This window comes from Somniosus microcephalus, chromosome 1 (assembly GCF_052327205.1).
Source record: "Somniosus microcephalus isolate GS21.2 chromosome 1, FLI_Smic_1.0, whole genome shotgun sequence".
Taxonomy (NCBI): Eukaryota; Metazoa; Chordata; class Chondrichthyes; order Squaliformes; family Somniosidae; genus Somniosus; species Somniosus microcephalus.
Window position 1 is genome coordinate 13,937,616 of NC_140987.1, and position 27,924 is coordinate 13,965,539.

The 27,924-nt window shown below is 48.9% G+C and overlaps 1 non-coding gene across 1 annotated transcript; it reads right to left on the reverse strand.

Moving 5' to 3' along the window:
- Nucleotides 1-5,025: 5,025 nt before the first annotated feature.
- trnak-uuu (transfer RNA lysine (anticodon UUU)) lies at nt 5,026-5,098 on the reverse strand. The gene has a single exon. It is a non-coding gene; the product is annotated as a tRNA-Lys (tRNA).
- Nucleotides 5,099-27,924: the final 22,826 nt, after the last annotated feature.

Genomic DNA, 27,924 nt, shown 5'->3' on the forward strand with positions numbered 1-27,924 from the left:
TACACTATACGACTTCACCCCAAAAGAATGATGAATCTTTGCAATAATCTATCAACCAAAATAATAGTGATAAGTCAGTGCGATTAATCGAAATACAATTAGATTTTTTACTTCGTTACATAGGAACAGGAGGAGGCCAGTCAGCCCCTCGTGCCTATTCCGTCAATCAATTAGATCTGATCTGTATCTTAACTCCATTTACTCACCTTGGTGTCGTCATCCTTAACACCCTTGCCTAACAAAAATCGATCAATCTCAGTTTGTAAATTTTCAATTGACCCCCAGCCTCAACAGCTATTTGGGGAAGAGAGTTCCAGATTTCCATTATCCTTTGTGTGAAGATGGGTAGACACAGTGAAACATCACCCTTCAACTGCCCAGTTCCAAATTCAAGGTTATGCCCCCTTGTTCTGGACTCCCCACACCAGAGGAAATCGTTTCTCTCTATCCACCCTATCAACTCATTTAATCATCTTAAACACCTTAATTAGACCACCCCTTAATCTTTTATATTCTTAAGATGTAAGTGACACTGGCACGGCAGTATTTATTACTCATCTCTAGTTGCCCTGGGGGCATTAAGAGCCAAGTATGTAATGCGGGATTTCCACAGGTAGGGGTGATAGGTTCTCTTCCCTGAAGGACATTAGTGAACCACTATGGCATTTTACATCAATCCAGCAGCTTCCATGATCATCCATCCTAGGATGGGGGGATTGTCCTGTGAGGAGAGATTGAGTAGACTAGGCCTATATTCTCTAGAGTTTAGAAAAATGGGGGTGATCTCATTGAAACATACAAAATTCTTACAGGGCTTGACAGGGTAGATGTGGAAAGGTTGTTTCCCCTGGCTGGGGGGTCTAGAACTAGGGGTCACAGTCTCAGAATAAGGGGTCAACCATTTAGGACTGAGATGAGGAGAAATTTCTTCACTCAGAGGGCGGTGAATCTTTGGAATTTTCTACCCCAGAGGGCTGTGGAGGCTCAGTCGTTGAGTATATTCAAGACTGAGATCGATAGATTTTTGGATATTAAGGGAATCAAGGGATATGGGGATAGTGCAGGAAAGTGGAGATGAGGTAGGAGATCAGCCATGATCTTATTGAATGGTGGAGCAGGCTCGAAGGCCCGAATGGCCGACTCCTGCTCCTAATTCTTATGTTCTTAGCATTTTGTCCTGATGCCAACCCACAAATTACAAGAATTATTACATTTTATAATTTCTCATTGGTGGCATTTGAACTCAGAAGCTCCAGGTTGCTAGTCTAGCACCATAGGCACTACATTACCCTGCTCTGAGAATGAATGTGGTAGATTTATTGTTGTGATGGTCCTTTTGATTCTCCCAATTTCTTCTGTTCTCGCAGAGGCAGTGGTAGAATACTGACTTCAGTTAAAAAAAAATTAGAATCCAAGATAAAGGCCACAATGCAAGACTGAAAAGAGTCAAATATATCTCACATAGAAACATAGAAACATAGAAGATAGGAGCAGGAGTAGGCCATTCGGCCCCTCGAGCCTGTTCCGCTATTCAATGAGATCATGGCTGATCGTCCAAATTCAGTACCCTGTTCCTGCCTTCTCTCCATATCCCTTGATCCCCCTAGCCTTAAGAAATATATCCAACTCCTTCTTGAATATATTTAATGAATTGGCTTCTACTGCCTTCTTTGGTAGAGAATTCCACAGGTTCACCACTCTCTGGGTGAAGAAATTCCTCCTCATCTCTGTCCTAAATGGCTTACCCCTTATCCTTAGACTGTGACCCCTGGTTCTGGACTCCCCGACCATTGGGAACATCCTTCCAGCATGTAGTCTGTCTAGTCCTGTTAGAATTTTATAAGTTTCGATGAGATCCCCTCTCATTCTTCTAAACTCCAGCGAGTACAAGCCCAATCGACCCAACCTCTTCTCATACGTCATTCCTGCCATCCCAGGTATCAGCCTGGTGAATCTTCGCTGCACTCCTTCCATGGCAAGAACATCCTTCCTCAGATAAGGCAACCAAAACTGCACACAATACTCCAGATGTGGCCTCACCAATGCCCTGTAGAACTGCAGCAAGACATCCTTGTTCCTGTACTCAAACCCTCTCGCTACGAAGGCCAACATGCCATTTGCCTTCTTAACTGCCTGCTGCACCTGCATGCTTACTTTCAGCGACTGGTGCACAAGGACGCCCAGGTCTCATCGCACTTCCCCTTCTCCCACTCTATTGCCATTCAGATAATAATCTGCCTTCCTGTTTTTGACACCAAAGTGGATAACCTCGCATTTATCCACGTTATATTGCATCTGCCGTGCTTCTGCCCAATCACCCAACCTGTCCAAATCATACTGGAGTTTCTCGGTATCCTCCTCACAGCACACACACCCACCCAGCTTTGTGTCGTCTGCAAACTTGGAGATATTACATCTAGTTCCCTCATCCAGATCATTAATATATATTGTGAATAGCTGGGGTCCTAGGACCGATCCCTGCGGTACCCCACTAGTCACTGCCTGCCACTCGGAAAAAGACCCATTTATTCCAACTCTTTGCTTTCTGTCTGCCAACCAGTTCTCTATAAACCAGAGGTCAATCTAAATAGACTGAATGGTCTGATGTCTTTCCTACCCTCCTTCCTGGCCTTATGTTTTTTGGCTGATTTCCTCTGTATTCAAAGTATAATCAGCATTTTCTCCGTTATCACAGTCCACTCATTCGTATCAAGCCTATTGAAGCCCTTTATGAGATTAGATCTCGATTAGATCACCCTACTAAATCGGCCCTAAAAAAAATCTTAGATACATACAATTCATATATACAGAATGCACATCGAATCATAGACTTGACTCACTCCATTTACATCACTCCAGAGACTTCAGTGCAATAATCTAGGTTGATACTCCAGTGCAGTGCTGAGGGAGCGCTGCACTGTCGGCGGGTCGGTACTGAGGGAGTGCTGCACTGTCGGAGGTGCCGTCTTTCGGATGAGACGTTAAACCGAGGCCCCGTCTGCTCTCTCAGGTGGACGGAAAAGATCCCATGGTACTATCTTGAAGAAGAGCAGGGGAGCTCTCCCCAGTATCCTGGCCAATATTTATCGACATAAAAAAAACATATTCTCTGGTCATCATTGCATTGCTGTTTGTGGGATCTTGCTGTGTGCAATTGGCTGCTGCTTTTCTTACATTACAACAGTGACTACACTTCAAACGTACTTCATTGGCTGTAAAGTGCTTTAGGACGTCATGAGGTTGTGAAAGGTGCTACATAAATGCAAGTCTTTCTTTCATACAGTACAGAAGGAGGCCATTCAGCCCATCGTGCCTGTGACGGCTCTTTGAAAGAGCTACGCAATTAATCCCATTCCTCCTTGCTCTTTCCTCACAGCACTGCAAATTTTTCCTTTTCAAGTATTTATCCAATTCCCTTTTGAAAGTGAACATTGAATCTGCTTCTGCCCTCCAGATCATGCCAACTCTCTGCATAAAGAAAATTCTCCTCATTTCCCCACTCTTTAATTTTACCAATTATCTTATAAATCACTGGTTCAGCCCCAGCTGGAGTATTGTGTCCAATCCTGGGCACCGCACTTTAGGAAGGATGTGAAGGCCTTAGAGAGGGTGCAGAAAAGATTTACGAGAATGATTCCAGGAATGAGGGACTTCAGTTACGTGGATAGACTAGAGGAGCTGGGGTTGTTCTCCTTAGAGCAGAGAAAAGTGAGAGGAGATTTGATTGAGGTGTTCAAAATCATGAGGGGTCTGGACAGAGTAGAGAGAAACTGTTCCCATTGGCAGAAGGGTCGAGAACCAGAGGACACAGATTTAAGGTGATTGGCAGAAGAACCAAAGGCGACATGAGGAAAAACTTTTTTATGCAGCGAGTGGTTAGGATCCGGAATGCACTGCCTGAAAGGGTGGTGGAGGCAGATTCAATTGTGGCTTTCAAAAAGGGAATTGGATAAGTACTTGAAGGAAAAAGATTTGCAGGGCTACAGTGAAAGTCATAGAGTCATACGGCACAGAAGGAGGCCATTCGGCCCATCGAGTCCGTGCCGGCTCTCTGTAGAGCAATCCAGCCAGTCCCATTCCCCCGCTCTATCCCCATAGCCCTGCAAGTTTATTTCCCTCAAGTGCCTATCCAGTCTCCCCTTGAAAACACTGAGTGTCTCCGCTTCCACCACTTCCGTCGGCAGTGAATTCCAGGTTATCCCCACTCGCTGCGTAATAAAGTTTTCCCTCACGTCCCCCCGTATCTCTTGCCCAAAACCTTAAATCTGTGTCCCCTAGTCCTTGTACCATCAACTAGTGGGAACAGCCTTTCCCCGTCTAGCCTATCCAAACTCGTCATAATCTTGTACACCTCTATCAAATCACCCCGCAACCTCCTTTGCTCTAATGAAAACAAATCCAGCTTCTCCAAACTGTCCTTGTAGCTAAGATCCCCCATCCCCAGAACCATTCTGGTAAATCTCCTCTGCAGCCTCTCAAGGGCCTTCACATCCTTCCTAAAGTGTGGTGACCAGAACTGGACGCAATACTCCAGTTGTGGCCTAACCAGCGCTTTATAAAGGTTCAGCATAACATCTCTACTTTTATACTCAATACCTCTATTTATGAAGCCCAAGATCCCATATGCTTTGCTAACCATTCTCTCAATATGTCCCGCCACCTTCAGGGACCTATGCACATTAACTCCCAGGTCCCTCTGTCCCTGCACACTCTTTAAAACTGTGCCATTAAATGTATATTGCCTCTTCCTGTTCCTTCTGCAAAAATGCATCACCTCACACTTCTCTGTATTAGCAGGCAGGGGAGTGGGACGAGCTGAAGTGCTTTTGCAGAGAGCCGGCATGGGCTCGAGGGGCCGAATGGCTTCCTGCTTGTAACCATTCTATGATTTTAAATTTGTAAATATGCATTAATAACAGAAACATTTTTAACGTTGTGCAGTTGCAACACACCAAATTATTATAATATATAAAAAAAGTAAATGCGGAATTGCAATGGTATTTTCTGAGGTGGGAAAAAGTGTAACGCCCGAACAGGGACTTGAACCCTGGACCCTCAGATTAAAAGTCTGATGCTCTACCGACTGAGCTATCCGGGCCCTGCAGGAAAAGATTTCTACCGCTCTTCTGACTGTAAAAGCCGGCAGGGTGGCAGGCAGACGCAACGTCAGCGCGATGACGTCAGCGCGCAGGGATTACCCCCTCCGCCGCCGCCGGCGCCGGCGCGTGCTCAGTTTGCAACATTGCGGCGCCTCGCGACGGGGGGAATTCCCTAGCCCTGGGACTGCAACAACTGCGGGCTGAAACTCACAAGAATAAAGTCAAATCATTTTTAAGCATTTCTTTTTTAAAAAAAAACCCCGCTGGCTACTGCGAGGCTCGGAGGGGGGCGGGGGGATAGAATCGCCTCCACCAGGGTTGTTGCAAGATCTCAAGCCATTTCCAAGGTGGTGCAAGAGGCCATGAAAAGGAGATCTGAGAGACATGGGATATTATTGCAACTTTCGCAGCTTTTGGATCCAATGCCTGGCCTCTATCTTCGTGCGAAAGTGTGCAAATTCTGAGAATTGCACACATACCTTACACACACACACACACACAGCCTTTAAACAGACAGGTGAGCAGCACCAGGTACAACGTTTCCTACATTACAACGGTGGCGACTCTTAAAAAAAGTTCATAGCAAAATACTGCGGATGCTGGAAATCCGAAATAACAACAGAAAATGCTGGAAAAACTCAGCAGGCCAGGCAACATCCGTGGAGAGAGAAAGGGTTGACAAAGGGTTTCGACCTGAAACATTAACTCTGTTTCTCTCTCCACGGATGTTGCCTGGCCTGCTGAGTTTTTCCAGCATTTTCTGTTGTTATTTCTTAAGAAGTTGATCATTGACTGTAGGGGGATGTCCTGAGGCCATGAAAGGCGCTATATAAATGCAAGTCTTTCTTACATTACAAAAGCGACAAAAGTACTTAATTGGTGTCAAATTTTGTTTGATAACGCTCCTGTGTAGCAGTCCGGGACGTTTTACTATGTTAGTTCATCTGCTGCTGAAACCCTCATCCATGCCTTTGTTACCTCTGGACTTGACTATTCCAACACACTCCTGGCTGGCCTCCCATGTTCTACCCGCCGTAAACTTGAAGTCATTCAAAATTCAAAATAACTCGCACCAAGTCCCGTTCGCCCATCACCCTCTGTGCTCGCTGACCTACATTGGCTCCCGGTTAAGCAGTGCCTCGATTTTAAAATTCTCATCCTTGTTTTCAACTCCCTCCATGGCCCTCGCCCCTTCCTATCTCTGTAATCTCCTTCAGCCCCACAACCCCCCCGCGATATCTGCGCTTCTCCAATTCTGCCCTCTTGCACATCCCTGATTATAATCGCTCCACCATTGGTGGCTGTGCCTTCAGCTGCGTAGGTTTAGGAATTCCCTCCCTAAACCTCTCCGCCTCGCTACCTCTCTTTCCTTCTTTAAGATGCTCCTTAAAACCTACCTCTTCGCCTGCCCTAATACCCCCTTATGTGGCTCGGTGTCAAATTTTGTTTTATAATCGCTCCTGTGAAGTGCTTTGGGACGTTTTACTGTGTTAAAGGCACTATATAAATACAAGTTGTTGGCTGTAAAGTGCTTTGAGATATCTAGAGATCATGAAAGGCGCTATAGAAATGCAAGTTCTTTTTTTACAATAGCAACTTGCCTTTTTATAGTGGGCTGCACTCAGAGTTCTGGGCCATGTGATTTTCACTCCGTTCGCCTGGTGTTCACTGGGTGGCCACGGCAACAACAACAACTTGTATTTATATAGCACCTTTAACGTAGTAAAACATCCCAAGGCGCTCCACGGGAGTATTATAAGACAAAAAATTTGACACCGAGCCACATAAGGAGAAATTAGGGCAGGTGACCAAAAGCTTGGTCAAAGAGGTAGGTTTTAAGGAGCGTCTTAAAGGAGGAAAGAGAGGTAGCGAGGCGGAGAGGTTTAGGGAGGGAATTCCAGAGCATAGGGCCTCGGCAACAGAAGGCACGGCCACCAAAGGTGGAGCGAGTATAATCAGGGATGCTCAGGAGGGCAGAATTAGAGGAGCGCAGATATCTTGGGGGTGGGGGGGCAGTGCTGTGGAGCTGGAGGAGATCACAGAGATAGGGAGGGGCGAGGCCATGGAGGGATTTGAAGACAAGGAGGAGAATTTTGAAATCGAGGCGCTGCTTCACAACGGGAGTTTCACCGCCCCTTTAACGGCTGCCGTGCGGCCGGCTTTTTGAAAGGCGTCCAAGGATCCCACCTGCTTCAGGCCCCTTTTCAGGTGGAAATCGGGGTCCCGTGGCATAAATAAGACCCCGACTGCTATCGCTGGTCGGGCGATGGAACCGAAGAGGTGCGGCCACAGGTAAGCGTCTAATTATTGTTGTGGGCCCCAGAAAAGCAGGAGTGAACAAAACAATCTGGGCCGCTGCCACCCTGGGACCCCCTCCCCCTCCGCGAAGTGACTCCCCCCCCCCCCCCCCACCACCCTCAGACCTACCTTGCTGCCGAGAAACCTGTTCGCCGCCCGCAGCTCTCCTGGCAATTCTAAATACGGCCGGGGGAGCCAAGTCACGGAGGGGGCCTCTTTGCTGCAGGAGCGGCGGGTGTGGTAGAAACATAGAAAAATAGGAGCAGGAGTAGGCCATTCGGCCCTTCAAGCCTGCTCCGCCATTCCTCTTCTTAGGCAGTCCCTCGGAACCGAGGATGACTTGCTTCCACACTAAAAATGAGTTCTCAGGTGACTGATGAGCCCAATGCGGGACCTACAGTCTCTGTCACAGGTGGGGCAGACGGTGGTTGAAGGGGCGGGTGGGTGGGGTGCTTGGGTTGACGTGCACTCCTTGCGCTGCCTGCGCTTGGCTTCCGCTTGCTCCCGGCGAAGAGACTCGAGGTGTTCGGTGCCTTCCCGGATGCTTCTCCTCCACTTTGTACTGTCTTGGGCCAGGGATTCCCAGGTGTCGGTGGGGATGTTGCACTTTTTCAAGGAGGCTTTGAGGGTGTCCTTGAAACGTTTCCTCTGCCCACCTGGGGCTCTCTTGCCGTGCCGGAGCTCCGAGTAGAGCACTTGTTTTGGGAGTCTCGTATCGGTCATGCGGACAATGTGACCCTTCCATCGGAGCTGATCGAGCGTGGTCAAAGCTTCGATGCTGGGGATGTTGGCCTGAGCAAGAACACTGACATTGGTGCGCCTATCCTGCCAATGGATTTGCAGGATCTTGCGGAGGTAGCGTTGGTGGTACCTCTCCAGTGCTTTGAGGTGCCTGCTGTACATGGTCCATGTCTCTGAGGCATACAGCAGGGCGGGTATCGCTGCTGCTCTGTAGACCATGAGCTTAGTGCCGGGTTTGAGGTCCTGGTCCTCCTCAAATTCGGCTGCCCTCAAAAGTTTGTCACTATCCTCCGCCTGCTCCACCATTCAATATGATCATGGCTGATCCTCTATCTCAATACCATATTCCCGCTCTCTCCCCATGCCCCTTGATGCCTGATGGTGTTGGAGGGGGGGCGGCTGTGGCCAGCGCACTCCCACAGTTAGTCGCCTCTGGAGTTCATACCCTACCGGTGATGAGTTGTGAAATTCAATTCAGTAAATCTGGTTATGTGTGGACGGCCGGGTTGTCCTAAAACACCCGACTAATGCCCTTCAGGAAAGGGAAGCTGCCGCGACTCCATGGGCTACGTGTGACTCCAGTCCTACACCCGGCCAGTTTGACTCGTAATGTAGCTCTGAAGCGGCCCAGCAAGCCAGTGAGTTATATCAAGGCGATGAGGGATGAGCGATAAATGCGGCCTGGCCCGTAGGGCCTGCACACTGAGAATAAATTACAAACAAATAGGGGTGAGGGAAACCAACGTGGGCCTGGAAAGAAGAGGTTAGCAGGGGTGATCGCAAGCTTGGTCAAAGAAAGAAAGAAATAACTTGCATTTCTATAGCGCCTTTCACGACCTCAGGACATCCCAAAGCGCTTTACAGCCAATGAAGTACTTTTTGAAATGCAGTCACTGTTGGAATGTGGGAACGAGGTGGGTTTTGAGCTTTTTAAGAGGAGAGAGGTGAAGACCAAGGGAGGAAATTCCAGAAAGCAGGACCCAGGCAACGAAAAGCTCTCTGCTCAGTGATGGGGCACAAGGTAGTATATAGTACATATTTACATAGAAACATAGAAGTTAGGAGCAGGAATAGGCCATTCGGCCCCTCGAGCCCGCTCCGCCATTCAATGAGATCATGGCTGACCATCCAAATTCAGTACCCTGTCCCTGCCTTCTCCCCATATCCCTTGATCCCTTTAGCCTTAAGAAATATATCCAACTCCTTCTTGAATAGATTTAATGAATTGGCTTCAACTGCCTTCTGTGGTAGAGAATTCCACAGGTTCACCACTCTCTGGGTGAAGAAATTCCTCCTCATCTCTGTCCTAAATGGCTTACCCCTTATCCTTAGACTGTGACCCCTGGTTCTGGACTCCCCGACCATCGGGAACATCCTTCCTGCATCTAGTCTGTCTAGTCCTGTTAGAATTTTATAAGTTTCAATTAGATCCCCTCTCATTCTTCTAAACTCCAGCGAGTATAAGCACAATCGACCCAATCTCTCCTCATACGTCATTCCTGCCATCCCAGGTATCAGTCTGGTGAATCTTCGCTGCACTCCCTCCATGGCAAGAACATCCTTCCTCAGATAAGGTGACCAAAGCTGCACACAATACTCAAGGTGTGGTCTCACCAAGGCCCTGTACAACTGCAGCAAGACATCCTTGTTCTTGTACTGAGAATCTTTATTACAAATTAGATCAGCAGTTGGGTTGAAAATAAAAAAATACCTTGAAGTCCAAATCTAAACATTCACTCCCTCCACCACCGGCGTACCACGGCTGCAGTGTGTACCATCTACAAGATGCACTGCAGCAACTCGCCAAGGCTTCTTCGGCAGCACCTCCCAAACCCGCGACCTCTTCCACCTAGAAGGACAAGGGCAGCAGGCGCATGGGAGCACCACCACCTCCAAGTTCCCCTCCAAGTCACACACCATCCTGACTTGGAAATATATCGGCCGATCCTTCATTGTCGTTGGGTCAAAATCCTGGAACTCCCTCCCTAACAGCACTGTGGGAGTACCTTCACCACACGGACTGCAGCGGTTCAAGAAGGCGGCTCACCACCACCTTCTCGAGGGCAACTAGGGATGGGCAATAAATGTTGGCCTTGCCAGTGACGCCCACATCCACAGAATGATTAAAAAAAAACTCCAACTCAATTCTTGTCTACTTGTGATACTTAAAAGAAAGGCAACTGACAGGGAACCTAACCTAATGAGCCAAGAGTTGGACCCTTGCTTCATTAATAATACAAGACTAGGCTTGTATTCCCTCGAATACAGAAGATTAAGGGCAGATCTAATTGAGATGTTTAAGATGATTAAAAGATTTGATAGGGGTAGATAGAGAGAGAAACTATTTCCTCTGATGGGGGGAGTCCAGAACAAGGGGGAATCACCTTAAAATAAGAGCCAGGCCGTTCAAGGATGATGTCAGGAAGCACTTCTTCACACATAGGGTAGCGGAAATCTGGAACACTCTCCCCCAAAAAGCTGCTGAGGCTGAGGGTCAATTGAAAATTTCAAAACTGAGATTGATCGATCTTTGTTAGGTAAGGGTATTAATGGTTACAGAACCAAGGCGGGTAGATGGCTTTAAGGTACAGATCAGCTATGAACTAATTGAAAGGCAGAACAGGCTACAGAGGCTGAATGGCCTCCTCCTGTTCCAATGTTCCTATGATCCTCCCTGTTAATGGTTCCACTTTAATGTCAAATTCACGTTCAAATGTAATTCTCAGTAATGTTATTGAAATATTAGACCCAAATACAAACAATCACATTTCACAAATTACAGTGTTATGCAGATTAATTGTGCATTTCATCCAATACAAGAAATGATTTACATAGAAGATAGGAGCAGGAGTAGGCCATTCGGCCCCTCGAGCCTGCTCTGCCATTCAATGCGATCATGGCTGATCATCCAAGTTCAGTACCCTGTCCCTGCCTTCTCCCCATATCCCTTGATCCCTTTAGCCTTAAGAAATATATCCAACTCCTTCTTGAATATATTTAATGAATTGGCCTCAACTGCCTTCTGTGGTAGAGAATTCCACAGGTTCACCACTCTCTGGGTGAAGAAATTCCTCCATCTCTGTCCTAAAAGGCTTACCCCTTATCCTAAGACTGTGACCTCTGGTTCTGGACTCCCTGACCATCGGGAACATCCTTCCTGCATCTAGTCTGTCCAGTCCTGTCAGAATTTTATAAGTTTCAATGAGATCCCCTCTCATTCTTCTAAACTTCAGCGAGTACAAGCCCAATCGACCCAATCGCTCCTCATACTTCATTCCTGCCATCCCAGGTATCAGCCTGGTGAATCTTCGCTGAATTCCTTCTATGGCAAGAACATCCTTCCTCAGATAAGGCGACCAAAACTGCACACAATACTCAAGATGTGGTCTCACCAAGGCCCTGTATAACTGCAGCAAGACATCCTTGTTCCTGTACTCAAACCCTCTCGCTACGAAGGCCAACATACCATTTGCCTTCTTAACCGCCTGCTGCACCTGCATGCTTACCTTCAGCGACTGGTGCACAAGGACACCCAGGTCTCGTTGCACTTCCCCTTCTCCCAATCTATTGCCATTCAGATAATAATCTGCCTTCCTGTTTTTGCCACCAAAGTGGATAACCTCGCATTTATCCATGTTATATTGCATCTGCCATGCTTCTGCCCCATCACCCAACCAGTCCAAATCATACTGGAGTTTCTCGGCATCCTCCTCACAGCACACACGCCCACCCAGCTTTGTGTCGTCTGCAAAATTGGAGATATTACATCTAGTTCCCTTGTCTAGATCATTAATATATATATTGTGAATAGACTTATACCTTCACTGTAACAACACGTCCCGTAGTCAGTCCGACCTGGGTAGAGTCAGATGCTTGTGGGTTCAAATCGCACTCCAGAAACTTGAGCTCGTAGTCCAGGCTGATACTCCTTGTGCAGTACTGAGGGAGTGCTGCACTGTTGGAGGTGCCGTCTCTCAGTTGAGACGTTAAACCGAAACCCCCCTCAGGTGGATGTAAAAGATCCCACGGTCACTATTTTGAAGAAGAGCAGCGGGGAGTTCTCCCCGGTGTCCTGGGGCCAATATTTATCCCTCAATCAACATCACTAAAACAGATTATCTGGTCATTATCACATTGCTGTTTGTGGGAGCTTGCTGTGCGCAAATTGGCTGCCGCGTTTCCCACATTACAACAGTGACTACAATTCAAAAATACTTCATTGGCTGTAAAGCGCTTTGGCAGGTCTCGAGGTTGTGAGCGGTGCTATAGGAATGCAATTCTTGCTTTCTCTCCTCTCCCGGCAGTAACTCTGCCATATGCGCCCAATGTCACACCGTGTCGTTTTAATCCGTTAAAGACTTGCAATTTTTTCATTCTCCAATGATTTCCAGTTAAAACGCAGACTAAGTGAAGCAGTACCACCTGAGTTTTGAAATGTTCCGGGCCCTCCCCGCCTCGCTGTTGCTGAGATCACCACCCGGAGTGAGAGCAGAGTCTGCATGAAGCGGCTGTGTGTCCACAGATTCCAGAATGGATCCCGCGGATCAGAAGGTAGCAAATGGAACCCCACTATCTAAGAAAGGAGGGAGAGAGAAAACGGGGAACTACAGACCAGTTAGCCTGACATCAGTAGTAGGGAAAATGCTAGAATCTATTATTAAGGACGTGGTAACAGGACACTTAGAAAATAATAATAGGATTGGGCAGTCAACACGGATTTATGAAAGGGAAATCGTGTTTGACAAATCTGTTGGAGTTTTTTGAGGTTGTAACTAGCAGAATAGATAAGGGGGAACCAGTGGATGTGGTGTATTTGGATTTTCAGAGGGCATTCGATAAGGTGCCACACAATAGGTTATTAAACAAAATTAGGGCTTGTGGGATTGGGGGTAATATATTAGCATGGATTGAGGATTGGTTAACAGACAGAAAACAGAGAGTAGGAATAAACGGGTCATTTTCAGGATGGCAGGCTGTAACTAGTGGGGTACCGCGAGGATCAGTGCTTGGGCCTCAGCTATTCACAATCTACATCAATGATTTGGATGAGGGGACCAAATGTAATATATCCAAGTTTGCTGATGATACAAAGCTGGGTGTGAATGTAAGTTGTGAGGAGGATGCAAGGAGGCTTCAAGGGGATATCGACAAGCTAAGTGAGTGGGCAAGAACATGGCAAATGGAACATAATGTGGAGAAATGTGAAGTTATCCATTTTGGTAGGAAAAACAGAAAAGCAGAGTATTTTTTAAATGGTGAGGGATTGGGAAATGTTGGTGTTCAGAGGGACCTCGGTGTCCTTGTACACTAATCACTGAAAGTTAACATGCAGGTACGGCAAGCAATTAGGAAAGCAAATGGTATGTTGGCCTTTATTACAAGAGGATTTGAGTATAAGAGTAAAGGCATCTTACTGCAATTATATAGGGCCCTGGTGAGACCACACCTGGAGTATTGTGTACAGTTTTGGTCTCCTTACCTAAGGAAAGACATAGTTGATCAGCCATGATCTCATTGAATGCCGGAGCAGGCTCGAGGGGCCGAATGGCCTACTCCTGCTCCTATCTTCTGTGTTTCTATGTTGCCATAGAGGGAGTGCAACGAAGGTTCACCAGACTGATTCTTGGGATGGGGGGATTGTCCTATGAGGAGAGATTGAGCAGACTAGGCCTATATTCTCTAGAGTTTAGAAGAATGAGAGGTGATCTCATTGAAACATATAAAATTCTTACAGGGCTCGACAGGTTAGATGCAGGGAGGATGTTTCCCCTGGCTGGGGAGTCTAGAACCAGGGGTCACAGTCTCAGAATAAGGGGTTGGCTAGTTAGGACTGAGATGAGGAGAAATTTCTTCACTTGGAGGGTGGTGAATGTTTGGAATTCTCTACCCCAGAGGGCAGTGGAGGCTCAGTCACTGAGTATATTCAAGACAGGGATCGATAGATTTTTGAATATTAAGGGAATCACGGGATATGGGGATAGTGCGGGAAGGTGGAGATGAGGTAGAAGATCAGCCATGATCTTTTTGAATGGGGGAGCAGGCTCGAGAGGCTGAATGGCCGACTCCTGCTCCTATTTCTTATGTTCTTATGTGTTGCACAATCCTGCAGCACCCTCTGCTGGATATAGGTTAAATTGCTCTTAAAGCTTCTCCAGTGTATTTAGCTCAGTCTTAACTGCTAATGCTACAGTGTTTGTACGTGTTACTGTGTGTGCATGTGTGAGCGTACATGTTACTGCACGTACGTGTTACTGTTTGTGCGTGTCCCATGATAAAGATTTCTTCAGTATATCATAGGCCCATGAGAGAACATGGGGTACAGTTCCTGAAGGTGCTGACTCTCACTGGGGTACGGTTCCTGAAGGTGCTGACTCTCACTGGGGTACAGTTCCTGAAGGTGCTGACTCTCACTGGGGTACGGTTCCTGAAGGTGCTGACTCTCACTGGGGGACAGTTCCTGAAGGTGCTGACTCTCCCTGGGGTACAGTTCCTGAAGGTGCTGACTCTCGCTGGGGTACAGTTCCTGAAGGTGCTGACTCTCACTGGGGTACAGTTCCTGAAGGTGCTAATTCTCACTGGGGTACAGTTCCTGAAGGTGCTGACTCTCACTGGGGTACAGTTCCCAAAGGTGCTGACTCTCACTGGGGTACAGTTCCTGAAGGTGCTAATTCTCACTGGGGTACAGTTCCTGAAGGTGCTGACTCTCACTGGGGTACAGTTCCTGAAGGTGCTGACTCTCACTGGGGTTCAGTTCCTGAAGGTGCTGACTCTCACTGGGGTACAGTTCCTGAAGGTGCTGACTCTCACTGGGGTACAGTTCCTGAAGGTGCTGACTCTCACTGGGGTACAGTTCCTGAAGGTGCTGACTCTCACTGGGGTACAGTTCCTGAAGGTGCTGACTCTCACTGGGGTACAATTCCTGAAGGTGCAGACTCTCACTGGGGTACAGTTCCTGAAGGTGCTGACTCTCACTGGGGTACAGTTCCTGAAGGTGCTGACTCTCACTGGGGTACAATTCCTGAAGGTGCGGACTCTCACTGGGGTGCAGTTCCTGAAGGTGCTGACTCTCACTGGGGTACAGTTCCTGAAGGTGCGGACTCTCACTGGGGTACAGTTCCTGAAGGTGCTGACTCTCACTGGGGTACAATTCCTGAAGGTGCGGACTCTCACTGGGGGACAGTTCCTGAAGGTGCTGACTCTCCCTGGGGTACAGTTCCTGAAGGTGCTGACTCTCGCTGGGGTACAGTTCCTGAAGGTGCTGACTCTCACTGGGGTACAGTTCCTGAAGGTGCTGACTCTCCCTGGGGTACAGTTCCTGAAGGTGCTGACTCTCCCTGGGGTACAGTTCCTGAAGGTGCTGACTCTCCCTGGGGTACAGTTCCTGAAGGTGCTGACTCTCGCTGGGGTACAGTTCCTGAAGGTGCTGACTCTCACTGGGGTACAGTTCCTGAAGGTGCTGATTCTCACTGGGGTACAGTTCCTGAAGGTGCTGACTCTCACTGGGGTACAGTTCCTGAAGGTGCTGACTCTCCCTGGGGTACAGTTCCTGAAGGTGCTGACTCTCACTGGGGTACAGTTCCTGAAGGTGCTGACTCTCACTAGGGTACAGTTCCTGAAGGTGCTGACTCTCACTGGGGTACAGTTCCTGAAGGTGCTGACTCTCACTGGGGTACAGTTCCTGAAGGTGCTGACACTCACTGGGGTACAGTTCCTGAAGGTGCTGACTCTCACTGGGGTACAGTTCCTGAAGGTGCTGACTCTCACTGGGGTACAGTTCCTGAAGGTGCTGACTCTCCCTGGGGTACAGTTCCTGAAGGTGCTGACTCTCACTGGGGTACAGTTCCTGAAGGTGCTGACTCTCACTGGGGTACAGTTGCTGAAGGTGCTGACTCTCACTGGGGTACAGTTCCTGAAGGTGCTGACTCTCACTGGGGTACAGTTCCTGAGGGTGCTGACTCTCACTGGGGTACAGTTCCTGAAGGTGCTGACTCTCACTGGGGCCCAGTTCCTGAAGGTGCTGACTCTCACTGGGGTACAGTTCCTGAAGGTGCGGACTCTCACTGGGGTACAGTTCCTGAAGGTGCTGATTCTCACTGGGGTACAGTTCCTGAAGGTGCTGACTCTCTCTGGGGTACAGTTCCTGAAGGTGCTGACTCTCCCTGGGGTACAGTTCCTGAAGGTGCGGACTCTCACTGGGGCACAGTTCCTGAAGGTGCTGACTCTCACTGGGGTACAGTTCCTGAAGGTGCTGACTCTCACTGGGGTACAGTTCCTGAAGGTGCCGACTCTCACTGGGGTACAGTTCCTGAAGGTGCTGACTCTCACTGGGGTACAGTTCCAGAAGGTGCTGACTCTCCCTGGGGTACAGTTCCTGAAGGTGCTGACTCTCACTGGGGTACAGTTCCTGAAGGTGCTGACTCTCACTGGGGTACAGTTCCTGAAGGTGCTGACTCTCACTGGGGTACGGTTCCTGAAGGTGCTGACTCTCACTGGGGTACAGTTCCTGAAGATGCTGACTCTCACTGGGGCACAGTTCCTGAAGGTGCTGACTCTCACTGGGGTACAGTTCCTGAAGGTGCGGACTCTCACTGGGGTACAGTTCCTGAAGGTGCTGACTCTCCCTGGGGTACAGTTCCTGAAGGTGCTGACTCTCGCTGGGGTACAGTTCCTGAAGGTGCTAATTCTCACTGGGGTACAGTTCCTGAAGGTGCTGACTCTCACTGGGGTACAGTTCCTGAAGGTGCTGACTCTCACTGAGGTACAGTTCCTGAAGGTGTTGACTCTCACTGGGGTACAGTTCCTGAAGGTGCTGACTCTCACTGGGGTACAGTTCCTGAAGGTGCTGACTCTCACTGGGGTACAGTTCCTGAAGGTGCTGACTCTCACTGGGGTACAATTCCTGAAGGTGCAGACTCTCACTGGGGTACAGTTCCTGAAGGTGCTGACTCTCACTGGGGTACAGTTCCTGAAGGTGCTGACTCTCACTGGGGTACAATTCCTGAAGGTGCGGACTCTCACTGGGGTGCAGTTCCTGAAGGTGCTGACTCTCACTGGGGTACAGTTCCTGAAGGTGCGGACTCTCACTGGGGTACAGTTCCTGAAGGTGCTAACTCTCACTAGGGTACAGTTCCTGAAGGTGCTGACTCTCACTGGGGTACAATTCCTGAAGGTGCGGACTCTCACTGGGGTGCAGTTCCTGAAGGTGCTGACTCTCACTGGGGTACAGTTCCTGAAGGTGCTGACTCTCACTGGGGTACAATTCCTGAAGGTGCAGACTCTCAGTGGCGCACAGTTCCACAGGCACTGGGTCTTGCTAGATTTGAGGTTCCCTGGGCACTATTTCCCATGTACTGACTGAGGTGCATGTTTCTCACACCCTGACCCTTACGGGGTTCATGTTCCCCAGGCAAGTGTCAGTGGCTGGTTAGTCTGAACCCCAGCAAGTGTCAGGGTTAATTTTTGGAATGTGGGCGTCGCTGGCAAGGCCAGCATTTTTTGCCCATCCCTAATTGCCCTTGAGAAGGTGCTGGTGAGCCTTCTTGAACCGCTGCAGTCTGTGTTGAAGGTACTTCCACAGTGCTGTGAGGTAGGATGCATGCGCGATTTTTCGCATTGAAAAGCCGGCGAGCTGTTTGCGCGGGAGGTCCAGAGAGCTGTGTACTAGCGCAGCTTATAGGGAACACTGGTAGGGAGTTTAAGGTTTTGACTCAGCGACGATGAAGGAACAGCGACATATTTCCAAGTGAGGATGGTGTGTGACTTGGAGTTGTACTTGGAGGTGGTGGTGTTCCCATGCACCTGCTGCCCTTGTCCTTCTAGGTGTGGAGGTCGCGGGTTTGGGAGGTGCTGCCGAAGCAGCCTTGGCGAGTTGCTGCAGTTCATCTTGTAGATGGTGCACACGACAGACATGGTGTGTGCTTGCCTCTTGAGCCTGATGTTTGTGGGTTCAAGTCTCACTCCAGAGACTTGCCGACACTCCAGTGCAGTGCTGAGGGAGTGCTGCACTGTCGGACGTGCCGTCTTTTGAATGAGACGTTAAACCGAGGCCCTGACTGCTCTCTCTCAGATCGACGTGAAAGATCCCACGGGCACTATTTTGAAGAAAGTATATTTATCCCTCAACCAACATCATTAAAAAACAGATTATCTGGTCATTATCACATTGCTGTTTGTGGGAGCTTGCTGTGCGCAAATTGGCTGCCGTGTTAAAACAGTGACTAAACTTCAAAAAGTACTTCATTGGCGGTGAAGCGCTTTGGGACGTCCTGAGGTGGTGAAAGCCGCTATAGCAATGCAAGTCCTTTCTTTGTAGATCGATCACCTGAGATAAGTTTATACCTCAAAGAGTTTAGGTTTCAACAGACAGATCTTGTGTGATATTGTTGGGGAGATTCAGCTGTTAGTGAGTACGAAACAGTTTTGAGGAACGTTTCAGTGATTGCGAAATGAAGTGTTGATCAGGGGAATGCCTGGAACTTTAATCGGCTGTTTCCCACACATACATCTTGTTACTAATGAGCCAACTGTTGGACAATTGGTCAAGATTGTAGATTGCAGGTAGTCCGCCCACGTGCCGAACCTGCCACTAATTTCCCGGTTCCCGATGCTTAGCTCTGGATGCGGTTGGGAGCTTCAGTTTTATTCTCTGAGGTTATTTAATGCGGATAAATTCAATGTCCCTGCGCTCCCTGAAGGGAAGTTGCACTCAAAGTGAGAGCGGGTCAGGAGATCAGAGCGATATCATCGCAATATCTGCAAAAAGATAGATTTCATAGAGTCATAGAGTTATACAGCACAGAAAGAGGCCCTTCGGCCCATCATGTCCACGCCGGCCATCAAGCCCTGTCTATTCTAATCCCACTTTCCAGCACTTGGTCCGTAGCCTTGTATGCTATGGCGTTTCAAGAGCTCATCTAAATGCTTCTTGAATGTTGTGCAGGTTCCTGCCTCTACCACCCTTTCAGGCCATGAGTTCCAGATTCCAACCACCCTCTGGGTGAAAAGGTTGTTCCCCAAATCCCCTCTAAACCTCCTGCCCCTTACCTTGAAACTATGCCCCCTGGTTATTGACCCCTCTACTAAGGGGAAAAGTTCCTTTCTATCTACCCTATCTATGCCCCTCATAATTTTGTACACCTCAATCAGGTCCCCCCTCAGCCTTCTCTGCTCCAAGGAAAACAACCCCAGCCTGTCCAGTCTCTCTTCATAGCTGAAATGTTCCAGCCCAGGTAACGTCCTGGTGAATCTCCTCTGCACCCTCTCTAATGCAATCACATCCTTCCTATAGTGTGGCAACCAGAACTGCACACAGTATTCCAGCTGTGGCCTAACTAACGTTTTGTACAGCCCCATCATAACCTCCCTGCTCTTATATTCTATGCCTCGGCTAATGAAGGCAAGTATCCCATATGCACTTAGTTATCCACTTTGGTGTCAAAAACAGGAAGGCAGATTATTATCTAAATGGCAATAGATTGGGAGAAGGGGAAGTGCAATGAGACCTGGGCGTCCTTGTGCACCAGTCGCTGAAAGTAAGCATGCAGGTGCAGCAGGCGGTTAAGAAGGCAAATGGTATACATAGATACATAGAAGATAGGAGCAGGAGTAGGCCATTCGGCCCTTCGTGCCTGCTCCGCCATTCGATGAGATCATGGCTGATCCTTTAATTCAGTATCCCGTCCCCGCCTTCTCTCCGTAACCCTTAACCCCTTTTGCCCGTAGAAATATATCTAATTCCCTCTTAAATATATTTAATGAGCTGGCGTACACTGCCCTCTGTGGCAATGAGTTCCACAGGTTCACCACTCTCTGAGTGAAGAAATTCCCCCTCATCTCTGTCCTAAATGGTTTAGCCCTTATCCTTAAATTATGTCCTCTAGTTCTGTTCTCACCCGCCAAGGGAAACATTCCTTCTGCATCTAGTCTGTCTAGACCTGTCAGAATTTTATACACTTCTATGAGGTCCCCTCTCAATCTTCTAAACTCCAGTGTGTACATCCCTAAACTACATAGTCTCTCCTCATAGGTCATTCCCGCCATTCCTGGTATCAGCCTGGTGAATCGCCGCTGCACCCCCTCCATGGCAAGAACATCCTTCCTCAGATGAGGCGACCAAAACTGTACACAGTACTCGAGGTGTGGTCTCACCAGTGCCCTGTACAGCTGCAGCAAGGTATCCCTGTTCCTGTATTCTAACCCTTTTGCTATGAAGGCCAGCATACCGTTTGCCTTCTTGACCGCCTGTTGCACCTGCATGCTCGCCTTCAGTGACTGGTGTACAAGAACACCCAGGTCTCTCTGTACTTCCCCCTCTCCCAATCTATTGCCATTTAAATAATAATTTGCCCTCCCGTTCCTGCACCCAAGGTGGATAACTTCGCACTTGTCCACATTATAGTGCATCTGCCATTTATCCGCCCAATCGCCCAGTCTGTCCAAATCGCTCTGGAGCTTCCTGGTCTCTTCCTCTGAGCCCACCCCCCCTCCTAGTTTAGTGTCGTCTGCAAATTTGGAAATGCTGCATCCGACTCCCTGATCCAGGTCATTAATGTAAATTGTGAACAGCTGGGGGCCCAGGACAGATCCCTGTGGTACCCCACTTGTTACTGCCTGCCATTCAGAAAATGAGCCGTTTATTCCAACTCTCTGTTTTCTATCTGACAGCCAGTTCCCTATCCACGCCAAAACTTTCCCCTTTATCCCATGAGCCTCAATTTTCCATGCTAATCTTTTATGTGGGACCTTATCGAAGGCCTTTTGGAAGTCCAGGTACACCACATCTACTGGCTCTCCCCCATCTATTCTACCAGTTACTCCCTCAAAAAATTCCAATAGATTAGTCAAGCACGATTTACCCTTTGTAAATCCATGTTGACTCTGTCCTATCCTGTCCCCATTTGCTAAGTGCTCCGCTATTTCATCCTTAATGATGGACTCCAGCATTTTGCCCACAACTGATGTAAGGCTTACAGGTCTGTAATTACCTGCTTTTTCCCTACCCCCCTTTTTGAATAGTGGGGTAACGTTAGCTACCCTCCAATCCATCGGCACTGTTCCCGAGTCTAATGAATTCTGAAAAATCATCCTTAGTGCATCCGCTATCTCTAGGGCCACCTCCTTCAGTACCCTAGGATGCATGTTATCAGGCCCTGGGGATTTGTCCACCTTCAATCCCTTTAGCTTCCTTAACACCATATCCTTAGAGATATTGATTTGCGTCAGTTCCTCCTTTGCCAATGTCCCTATTTTTCCCGATATCCCAGGGAGGTTTTTTGTGTCTTCCTTCGTAAAGACTGACCCAAAGTATGCATTTAGTTGATCTGCCATTTCCTTATTTCCCATTATATATTCCCCCGTATCTGACTGCAATGGACCAACTTTGGTTTTCACCAGTCTTTTCCTTTTGATATATTTATAAAAGCTTTTGGAGTTAGTTTTTATATTTTCCGCCAGCTTGTTTTCGTAAGCTATTTTGCCCCTCTTGATCATGCCCTTTGCCCTCCTTTGCTCTATCTTAAACTGTTCCCAATCTTCCGCTCTGGCGCTTTTTTTGGCTATTTTATACGCCCTATCTTTGGATTTTATGCTGTCTCTAATTTCCCCTGTTATCCACGGTTGAGTCACCTTTTTAGATTTCCTTTTATGCCAGATTGGTATAAACAATTTTTGCAATTTTGTCATTCTATCTTTAAATGTTTGCCATTGTTTATCTACCTCCAGTCCTCCCAGGAACGTTGTCCAATCAGACCTACTCAGTTCCCGTCTCATGGCATCATAATTCCCCTTGTTTAAATTCAGGACCTTAGTCTCTGGCCTTCGTATGTTGGCCTTCGTAGCGAGAGGGTTTGAGTACAGGAACAAGGATGTCTTGCTGCAGTTGTACAGGGCCTTGGTGAGGCCACATCTTGAGTATTGTGTGCAGTTTTGGTCGCCTTATCTGAGGAAGGATGTTCTTGCCATGGAGGGAGTTCAGCGAAGATTCACCAGGCTGATACCTGGGATGGCAGGAATGACGTATGAGGAGAGATTGGGTCAATTGGGCTTGTACTCGCTGGAGTTTAGAAGAATGGGAGGGGATCTCATCGAAACTTATAAAATTCTAACAGGACTAGACAGACTAGATGCTGGAAGGATGTTCCCGGTGGTCGGGGAGCCCAGACCCAGGGGTCACAGTCTAAGGATAAGGGGTAAGCCATTTAGGACAGAAATGAGGAGGAATTTCTTCACCCAGAGAGTGGTGAACCTGTGGAATTCTCTGCCAAAGGAGGCAGTAGAGGCCAATTCATTAAATATATTCAAGAAGGAGTTGGATATATTTCTTAAGGCTAGGGGGATCAAGGAATATGGAGAGAAGGCAGGGACAGGGTACTGAATTTGGATGATCGGCAATGATCTCATTGAATGGTGGAGCAGGCTCGAGGGACCGAATGGCCTACTCCTGCTCCTATCTTCTATGTTTCTATGTTTCTATGCCTTCTTAACCACCTTATCTACCTGTCCTGCTGCCTTCAGGGATCTATGTACATGTACACCAAGGTCCCTCTGATCCTCTGTCCTTCCTAGGGTCCTACCATTCATTGTGTATTCCCTTGCCTTGGTAGTCCTCCCAAAATGCATCACCTCACACTTTTCAGGGTTAAATTCCATTTGCCACTGTTCTGCCCACCTGACCAACCTGTCTATATCGTCCGGTAGCCTGAGGCTTCCCTCCTCGCTATTTACCACTCCACCAATTTTCATGTCATCTGCGAACTTACTGATCATACCTCCTACATTCATATCTAAATCATTAATGTACACTACAAACAGCAATGGACCCAGCACCGATCCCTGCGGTACACCACTGGACACAGGCTTCCAGTCACAAAAACAACCTTCGACCATCACCCTCTGCCTCCTGCCACTAAGCCAATTTTGGATCCAATTTGCCAAATTGCCCTGGATCCCATGGGCTCTTACCTTCTTGACGCTATAAAATTCTAACAGGATTAGACAGACTAGATGCAGGAAGGATGTTCCTGATGGCGGGGGAGTCCTGAACCAGGGGTCACAGTCTAAGGATAAGGGGTAAGCCATTTAGGACTGAGATGAGGAGGAATTTCTTCACCCAGAGAGTGGTGAACCTGTGGAATTCTCTACCACAGAAGGCAGTTGAGGCCAATTCATTAAATATTCAAGAAGGAGTTAGATATATTTCTTAAGGCTAAAGGGATCAAGGGCTATGGGGTGAAGGCAGGAACAGGGTACTGAGTTTGGATGATCAGCCATGATCTCATTAAATAGTGGAGCAGGCTCGAGGGGCCGAATGGCCTACTCCTGCTCCTATCTTCTATGTTTGACCAGTCTCCCATGCGGGACTTTGTCAAAAGCCTTACTGAAGTCCATGTAGACTACATCAACTGCACTACCCTCATCCGCACACCTAGTCACCCCCTCGGAAAATTCAATCAAATTGGTTCGACATGATCTCCCCCTGACAAAGCCATGCTGACTATCCTTAATTAATCCTTGCCTCTCCAAATGGAGACTAATTCTGTCCCTCAGAATTTTTTCCAATAGTTTCCCCACCACTGATGTCAGGCTCACTGGCCTGTAATTCCCTGGTTTATCCCTACTACCCTTCTTGAATGGTTAGCTGTCCTCCAGTCCTTTGGCACCTCCCCTGTGGCCAGAGAGGTTCTGAAAATTTGTGTCAGAGCCCCTGCAATCTCCTCCTTTGCCTCACACAGCAGCCTGGGATACATCTCGCCAGGGCCTGGGGATTTATCCACTTTTAAGCCCGCTAAAACCACGAGTACCTCCTCCCTCTCAATGCTAATTTGTTCAAGTATATCACAATCCCCCTGTCTGATTTCTATGCCTACATCGTCCTTCTCCATAGTGAACACAGATGCAAAATATTCATTTAAAACCTCACCTATATCTTCCAGCTCTACACACAGATTGCCACTTTGGTCCCTAATGGGCCTTACTCTTTCAATGTTTATCCCCTTGCCCTTAATATACTTATAAAACACCTCGGTTAGGTCCGGGTATCGAGGGATATGGAGCAAAGGCAGATGCAACTGGAGGCCTCGCCGTCAGGTGGTAACCCTGGCTCAGTTGGTCGCACTCTAGTTTCTGAGGTCAGAAGGTTGTAGGTTCAACCTTCCACTGCAGTGTGGTACTGAGAGAGTGCTGCACTGTTGGAGGGGCAGTACTGAGGGAGTGCTGCACTGTCGGAGGGGCGGTACTGAGAGAGTGCTGCACTGTCGGAGGGGCGGTACTGACAGAGTGCTGCACTGTCGGAGGGGCGGTACTGAGAGAGTGCTGCACTGTCGGAGGGGCAGTACTAAGAGAGTGCTGCACTGTCGGAGGGGCGGTACTGAGAGAGTGCTGCGCTGTCGGAGGGGCAGTACTGAGAGAGTGCTGCACTGTCGGAGGGGCAGTACTGAGAGAGTGCTGCACTGTCGGAGGGGCGGTACTGAGAGAGTGCTGCACTGTCGGAGGGGCTGTACTGAGAGAGTGCTGCACTGTCGGAGGGGCGGTACTGAGAGAGTGCTGCACTGTCGGAGGGGCAGTACTGAGAGAGTGCTGCACTGTCGGAGGGGCGGTACTGAGAGAGTGCTGCACTGTCGGAGGGGCAGTATTGAGGGAGTGCTGCACTGTCGGAGGGTCAGTACTGAGGGAGCGCTGCACTGTCGGAGGGGCAGTACTGAGAGAGAGCTGCACTGTCGGAGGGGCAGTACTGAGGGAGTGCTGCACTGTCGGAGGGGCGGTACTGAGAGAGTGCTGCACTGTCGGAGGGGCAGTACTGAGGGAGTGCTGCACTGTCGGAGGGGCGGTACTGACAGAGTGCTGCACTGTCGGAGGGGCAGTACTGAGAGAGTGCTGCACTGTCGGAGGGGCAGTACTGAGGGAGTGTTGCACTGTCGGAGGGGCAGTACTGAGGGAGTGCTGCACTGCCGGAGGGGCAGTACTGAGGGATTGCTGCACTGTCGGAGGGGCGGTACTGACAGAGTGCTGCACTGTCGGAGGGGCGGTACTGAGAGAGTGCTGCACTGTCGGAGGGGCGGTACTGAGAGAGTGCTGCACTGTCGGAGGGGCAGTACTGAGAGAGTGCTGCACTGTCGGAGGGGCAGTACTGAGAGAGTGCTGCACTGTCGGAGGGGCGGTACTGAGGGAGCGCTGCACTGTCGGAGGGGCAGTACTGAGAGAGTGCTGCACTGTCGGAGGGGCAGTACTGAGAGAGTGCTGCACTGTCGGAGGGGCGGTACTGAGAGAGTGCTGCACTGTCGGAGGGGCAGTACTGAGAGAGTGCTGCACTGTCGGAGGGGCAGTACTGAGAGAGTGCTGCACTGTCGGAGGGGCAGTACTGAGGGAGTGCTGCACTGTCGGAGGGGCAGTACTGAGGGAGCGCTGCACTGTTGGAGGGGCGGTACTGAGAGAGTGCTGCACTGTCGGAGGGGCAGTACTGCGGGAGCGCTGCATTGTCGGAGGGGCGGTGCTGAGAGAGTGCTGCACTGTCAGAGAGGCAGTACTGAGGGAGTGCTGCACTGTCGGAGGGGCAGTACTGTGGGAGCGCTGCACTGTCGGAGCAGAGTACTGAGGGAGCGCTATACTGTCGGAGGGGCAGTACAGAGGGAGTACTGCACTGTCGGAGCGGCAGTACTGAGGGAGCGCTGCACTGTCAGAGGGGCAGTACTGAGGGAGTGCCGCAGTGTCGGAGGGGCTGGACTGAGAGAGTGCTGCACTGTCAGAGGGGCAGTACTGAGAGAGTGCTGCACTGTCAGAGGGGCAGTACTGAGAGAGTGCTGCACTGTCAGACGTGCTGTGCTTCAGATAGAACATTAAACCAAAGCCTTGTTTGCCTGTTAAGTTGGATTTAAAAGATCCCACTGCATTTTTTGAAGAAGAGCAGGGGAGCTCTGGCCAAGAGCCCTCCCTCCACCAACACCAATAAGAACAAAAGCAAAATACTGCGGACGCTGGAAACACTCGGCAGGTCAGGCAGCATCTGTGGAGAGAGAAACAGAGTTAATGTTTCAGGTCGATGACCCTTCGTCAGAACTGGAAAAAGCTGGAGATGGAACAGGTTTTTAAGCAAGTGCAGGGGCAGGGAGAGGGGGCAGGGGAGGAAAGAACAAAAGGGAAGGTCTGTGATAGGGTGGAAGGCAGGAGAGATTAAATGACCAAAGGGATGATGGTGCGAGGCAAAAGGAGATGGTAATGGGGCAAGTTAAGAAACAAAAGATGGGTAAGGAGGTGGTGTAGATGGGAATGGCAGAATCATCAACAGCTACCATCTGAAAAAATGGGGGCCGAGGTTATGGTCTGAAATTGTTGAACTTGATGTTGAGCCCAGAAGGCTGTAAAGTGCCTAATCGAAAGATGAGGTGCTGTTTCTCGAGCTTACGGTGAGCTTCATTGGAACAGTGTAAGAGGCCGAGGACAGAGAGATCAGAGTCATAGAGTCATAACGGCACAGAAGGAGGCCATTCAGCCCATAGTGTCCATGCCGGCTCTCTGTGGAACAATCCAGTCAGTCCCATTCCCCCGCTCTATCCCCGTAGCCCTGCAAGTTTATTTCCCTCAAGTGCCTATCCAGTCTCCCCTTGAAAACATCGAGTGTCTCTGCTTCCACCACCTCCGTCAGCAACCTCCTTTGCTCTAATGAAAACAAATCCAGCTTCTCCAACCTGTCCTTGTAGCTAAGATCCCCCATCCCTGGAACCATTCTGGTAAATCTCCTCTGCACCCTTTCAAACGCCTTCACATCCTTCCTAAAGTGCGGTGACCAGAACTGGACGCAATACTCCAGTTGTGGCCTAACCAGCGTTTTATAAATGTTCAGCATAATTTCTCTACTTTTGTACTCAAAGCTCTATTTATGAAGCCCAAGATCCCATATGCTTTGCTAACCACTCTCTCAATATGTCCTGCCACCTTCAGGGACCTATGCACATTAACTCCCAGGACTGGGAGTGGAGCGGAGAATTAAAGTGACAGGCGACCGGGAGCTCAGGGTCACCCTTACGGACTGAACGGAGGTGTTCCGCAAAACGGTCACCCAATCTGCGTTTGGTCTCCCCAATGTAGAGGAGACCGCATCGTGAGCAGCGAATACAGTATACTAGATTGCGAGAAGTACAAGTAAATCGCTGTTTCACCTGGAAGGGGTGTTTGCTGTTGATTTTAACACTTTGAGATACAGTGACTGTTGTAATGCAAGCAAACACGGAAGCCATTTTGCACATAACAAGATCCACAAACAGTGAAATAAAAAGAGAAAATGCTGGAGAAACTCAGCAGGTCAGGCAGCATCTGTGAAGAGAGAAACAGAGTTAACGTTTCAGGTCGATGACCTTTCGTCAGAACTGGAAAAAAGCAGGAAATGGAACAGATTTTTAAGCAAATGCAGGGGCTGGGAAAGGGGGGAGGGGATGAAAGAACAAAAGGGAAGGTCAGTGATAGGATAGAAGACAGGAGAGGTTAAGAGGCATTAAGAGATAGTCAAGGCGAGAGGAGATGGTAATGGGACAGGTTAAGAAACAAAGGATGGCTCGAGATGAAGTGTAAATTGCGCTGGCAGAATGATGGACAGCTGCCCTGTGGGAGGGAAGGAAAAAAAAGAGTGGAAAAAAATATATGTGATGGGGGCCGAGGTTATGATCTGAAGTTGTTGAACTCGATGTTGAGTCCAGAGGGCTGTAAAGTGCCTAATCGGAAGATAAGGTGCTGTTCCTCGAGCTTACGGTGAGCTTCAGTGGAACAATGTAATAGGCCGAGGACGGTGAGGTCTGAGTGG